Source organism: Sebastes umbrosus, chromosome 3 (genome assembly GCF_015220745.1).
Source record: "Sebastes umbrosus isolate fSebUmb1 chromosome 3, fSebUmb1.pri, whole genome shotgun sequence".
Classification (NCBI taxonomy): domain Eukaryota; kingdom Metazoa; phylum Chordata; class Actinopteri; order Perciformes; family Sebastidae; genus Sebastes; species Sebastes umbrosus.
The window spans coordinates 31,570,308-31,576,336 of record NC_051271.1 but is presented as its reverse complement, the minus strand read 5'-3'; positions in this window follow the sequence as shown (position 1 = coordinate 31,576,336).

Here is a 6,029-nt window from a genome sequence, read left to right as displayed (position 1 = left end):
AATAGCGAGCCCCTAGAGTCTGGGAGCAGTTGCACAGTTGTTGACACTGAGCCCTTTGCCTCAACTTGAATCCTTGACAATGTTTCAGCTGCTGCAGACACCGTCAGTGTGGTCAGAGTCACAGAGACGACATCAGCAGGCCAGACGGTGTGTGACTCAGCTAAACATCCGACTCCTCAAACAAACGTTGCTTTCAATTTACTGCGGTCTATCTGCCCTTTGCCCTCCCTCTGCTCCAACTGTCTCTTGGCTTTGACCATGGAGGGCATGTCTGAAGTCTGGTACACCGCCGACCTCATCCTGCTGCCGCGGCAACGCAGCTCTAAGGCCACGCCCTCCCACTTCCTGTCCAGCTCTGCACCCTGGGAGCCCCGGAGGTCTCGGGACCCTCCGCGTGTTTGTCTGCCACCTTCTGTGTCAGGGGTGGCCCCTATTTTGTCCAAATCCAAGGCTCGTTTTGGGGTCGAGTGGTTGGAGCGGGATGTAGGCGACTTGGACTTGCGACGTGAGCGAATAGGAGGCCGTGGTGGAGGAAGAGGAGGAGGAGAAGGAGAGGGAGGGATGGGGTTTGAAAATATTGTTCTTCTGCTGGGCATTTTGAAACCTCCTCCTCCTCCTCTTTCCTTGTCTCTCCATCTGTTTCTGTCTTTACCTGAGGAAGAAGAGGCTGCTTTTAAAAAAACAAACAAAGAGACGACAAAAGAGACAGACGGAGGAGACAAAATAAATGACAAAGCACTCAGCGGCACTGCAAACCATCCACATGCAAGGAACACAAAACAAGAGCAAAGTGTTCTGCATTTGCTGGCAAAAGTCTGTGGTGCATTGAGAAGCAAAATGAAAAAAAACAAGAACACACAGACTTTGAACTAACGCTACAGGATATCTTCATCCCTCGGTATGTTTATGTGTATGTGAAGAAGAGAGTGAGAAATTAAGGAGATTATTCACATTCTGTGAAATTCAATGAAATATCACACTTGGACAGCCATGACCACCCTGTAGCCAACTGTTGCAGCACCATGGATACAGCCACACACACACACACACACACATACATACACACAGGGAGAGCTGGGAGGCAGCAGGAAACTAAGTGGATGTGACAGATATTCCCATGCCGGTTCTTGGCTATGACATCATGGGAAAAAGAGTTAGATGATGCTCTGTGTGTTTGTGTGTGTGTGTGTGTGTGTGTGTGGGTCTGAGTCCCCATCTTAATACAGCCTGCTGCCATCTACTGGTGGAGAGAAAGAGGGATGTATTCTCATTTGTTCACACAGCTCTATTTTACTAATAAATATGTGACTTGACTTCAAACCTGTTGCTGCATCTGCAAATGTCTCTTTTCATTTTTCTTTTAGATTGTTTTTCTTGTTTCATAAGATGCCAATAAACAAAGTTAACAACGTGCATACAGTACAGGACACATTTGACATGTTATAGCAGGAAAAGCACAGGTGTAATTAATAATAATAATAATGGCCACTCAGCCACTCTTAATTTTATTGCTTCCACTCAGTGCTTTTCCTGCTGTGACAAACACTTGTCTAACAAACTTGCTGTGAAATTAAGTTCAGACCTTCTTATCTGCTGTCTATGGTTCCCTGAAATTCCTGTCAGCCTCAGTTGTAATTTGTTTATTGCCAATTAGCAAACGTAAGCATGCTAACGCTCTAAGACAGGGGTCAGCAACCTGCAGCTCCGGAGCCACATGTGGCTCTTTAGCCCTCTCCAGTGGCTCCCTGTGGATTTATAAAAATGGAAATGAATAACTATTTTTTGTTTACATTTTCAATTTTATTTATCATTGTTGTAGGTCTATGGTACGACGGAGTATTAGGGCCACATTGAGTAAAGAAAATAAATCTGAGATTTCGAGAAAAAAGTTGTAGTATTATGAAAGTCATAGGTTTACGAGAAAAAAAAGTCATATGAGAATAAAGTCCGAAGTTTATAAAGTAGTAATTTTACATTATTTTCTTTTTTTCTCTTTAAGTTCTGACTTCATTCTCGCAATATTCCGACATTTTTCTCGTAAAGTTATGACTTTATTCATGCAATATTACGACTTTTTTTCTCTTTAAATTATGACTTTATTCTTGTAATATTACGACTTTTTTTCTCTTTAAGTTATGACTTTATTCTCGCAATATTCCGACTTTTTTTCTCGTAAAGTTATGACTTTATTCTCGCAATATTCCGATATTTTTCTCGTAAAGTTATGACTTTATTCTTGCAATATTACGACTTTATTCTCGTAAAGTTATGACTTTATTCTCGCAATATGACTTTTTTTCTCTTTAAGTTATGACTTTATTCTCGCAATATTCCGATATTTTTCTCGTAAAGTTATGACTTTATTCTTGCAATATTACGACTTTATTCTCTTTAAGTTATGACTTTATTCTCGCAATATGATTTTTTTTCTCTTTAAGTTATGACTTCATTCTCGCAATATTCCGATATTTTTCTCTTTAAGTTATGACTTTATTCTCGCAGTATTACGACTTTTTCTCTTTAAATTACGACTTTATTCTTGCAATATTACGACTTTTTTTCTCTTTAAGTTATGACTTTATTCTTGTAATATTACGACTTTTTTTCTCTTTAAGTTCTGACTTTATTCTCATAATAATACACTTATGTTAAATATTGCACTTTGGCCCTCACTGCCAAGGCTCACCTTAGACTGATATACTATATACTTAGACTATAAACTGTTACCTTTATCACAATGATCAAATGTTTTGCGGCTCCAGACAGATTTTTTTTTGTTGCCTAAAATGTCTCTTTTGATAGTAAAGGTTGCTCTAAGCTAACTGAGGAAACATGGTAAACATTGTCTACCTGCTCAACATCAGCATGTTAGCATTGTTAGCATGTTAGCTCACAGCAGCCTCACAGAGCCGCCGGCCGGCTAAAGAGAGTAGCAGATACAGCAGGTTAACTACAGTATATATAACGTTACTGACGTTACAGGTCCGTCCTACTCACCAACCGCAAGTGAGACGACCTGTTACAAGAGCACAACATAGCTCTGTTGAAGTTTGTGACTCAAAGTTAGTGTTACAAGAGAAGAGGTATGAAAATGCACAGCCTCAGGTCTGCAGGTGTTTCCACCTGCTGCCTGATTAGACTGAGTGGGCGGGGCCTATAGCTGATTGACATCTCCCTCATCTCCATAGAGACACATTACATCTTTACTGTGGAGGATGGAATCTGACAAAATAATAAAAATAAAAAACTCAATAAATACATAAATTACTCATTAAATGTAGTTACAAATAATATTAAAAATAAATGTAGCCATTAATTTATTGATTAAATGTGACATAAATTTATATTTCCCTTTTTTACTTACTCTTCTGTATAATCTTCCTTTTTATTTATTTATTTATGCATTTATTTTTTGTAATTTTTAAATTTATTTATGCAATTATCTTATTTATTTATTTTTGCATTTATATTTTAATTATTTCATATTTATTTATTTATTTTTTATTTATTTATGCACGATTTTCCATTTGCATTTCACCCCTTATTTATTTCCCCAAACTTATTTATTTGTGTTCTTTTCTTTACACATTTTCTTTTTTATTTTTGGCAGATTCTTTCCTCCACTTAACATCTTGAAAACACCTGTGTGGGTGTGCATTAGCTATTAAAGTGCAACTGTGTACTACTCTCTCTTTCACACTCTTATAGTTGTCAAATGAAGGAATAATTACTTATTTTAATCCAATACAGCCCTAGATCAGCTGAGATATTGTTTCCTTTCCTTCTCTTTCAGATCACATTTCACAATTTGCTGGTTACCTTCTAGACATGACCCTGTTCCTCTCTGTCCACCATTTTTTTTGTTTTATCCCTTCACTCACCAGCAGGTGGAGCCAGGTGAGATTAGAAGCTAAATTGTGCTAATGCACTCAGGAGGCAATTATTTTGTTGGCCAGAGGACATGGGCAATGGTCCCAGCAAGAGCCGGTGAATTGAAGCACCAAAGCCAAAACTGTATTCATACAACAGTTTCTGTGAACAAGGTTTTCCCATGCAATTACAGCAGCAGGAAGATAACTCACTGGGTCCTGCAGCATGGAAACAAGAATCATACCCAGAGATTGGTTTACTATGACGAAATCTCAGCATTTCATCGATAGGCTATTCAAGTGAGGATTTTACTGAATTGTGTTTCATCAAACAAATTTTATGGTCTTCAAGCTCTTTTGTGACCCTCAAGCACACAACTCGAGTTTCCACTGTCGTCATAGATACAAATACTTGTTTCTTGTCATTTCATATTTATTTTCCCCGGACATAGTCTTCTGGTGAACATTTAAAGTCCCACAGACTCACATATCGCAGAGGACAAATGGAACAGGCAAAGATGGTTCCCCTCTCTCGAGCTCTCTCTCGATCTCTCTCTGTTTCTGCACAAACATGTTTTGCTTAATTATATGGACTATTAAATTTAATTTCTGCTGTTGTCACATGTCAGTCCCGGAGGAAACACAAACTCAACTGATAACACTGACGAATTTTTCTAATGAAAACCTCTTCAGAATAAAATCATCATGTGATGCAAAAGATGCACTCAGATGTAGACGCTGTGTGTGTAGGTGAGTGTGAACATGTATGTGTGAAGTGAAAATGAGTATGTGTGTGTATGTGTGCATGTAACTGTGTGTGTGTGTGTGTGAGGACAAGGTGGAAACAGAAGCTAGTTTTGTTTTCTGGGCTCCCAAAGAGCCCTGCATGACAAAGCTTGCCTAATAAGGCGTTGAGCAGAGGGGAACCCATGCATAGCTAATAGCCCAGTTCCCCCAAAAGCCTTTGTACCCCAAAACAAAAGCCCTGTCCTGCACACAAACACACACACACACACAGAAGAGGCAAAAGAGAGAGGAGAGGAATATCAAGTAAGATAAATAGGAGAGAGGCGGTCAGAGGTCAAAATCAGAGGAAAAAACAAACTGAAGAATCTCTTAGTTGAAAAATCATGTCAACGATAGCCAACACGTTGTCATCCCAACTCATCACATACTGACGCTTCGGCATCACTTTTTGCTCGCAGTAAACATGAACTTAATGTTGTGAATTAGACAAAAACACTTGCTTAGGTTCAGTCAATACAACCACTAGTTAGGTTTAGGAAAAAACATCAAGGTTGGGCTTAAAATTACTACATTTGTAGAGTGAAAATGTGACTTGACGTTGTCAACATGACACGAACAATAAGCTGATTGTAACATGAAAGATAAACTTAATGCACGGGACACAAACAGCGGTCCCCTGGATGAAAGCCTTGTCTTGTTGGACCCATCCACCTCCCCTCCTGACCGCACTGTGTGGCTCTTTAGTGGCCCTTTAAACTACGTCACCACAGCACTTTCCCTGAGCGTTTCATGTTGCCGCAGACGGGTTTACATTGTAGTTAATGGAAAGACCGGTGCACTGCATACCGGCGCTTAAGGGTGCCTTGTGCAACGGTATCAAACGCCGACAGCTAGGGCTGTAAATAACTTTATTTATTCAGACTTTAGTGCTATATAAATATGTTTTATTGTTAGGCTATTATTAGGTATATTGTTGCTTTTTAAATGACAAAGATGACAGTTTTAAAACAAATTAAATACTTGTTTATTGTTAAATGCAGAACACAGAAGGGCAAGGAGACGCAGCAGGTATTTTTCAGCTGCGCTTTGGTTGCGTCTGGTTGCTATCATACTGAATGTCAAAATGTTGGCACAAGGTAGAGTACTTGCTCTAGTATTTAGCGGTATTACAATATTGCAACAGCCCTACCGACAGCCGTGACAAAGAGTCTGCATTTGATACCCTGGGAAAGAGAACAAGCTGGGATAGCTGTTGGTTAATTTCAGAAAAATACATTAGAGTCTGATAACCTGAGATAAAAGCCAATATTAGCTATTGTGTAATGTTGTGCAATTTGACCTGTAACACTACACTTACTATTTTTTTTTTTTTTATAAAACAGTCGTGTCTTTTTATGTAAAAACGTAACCTGC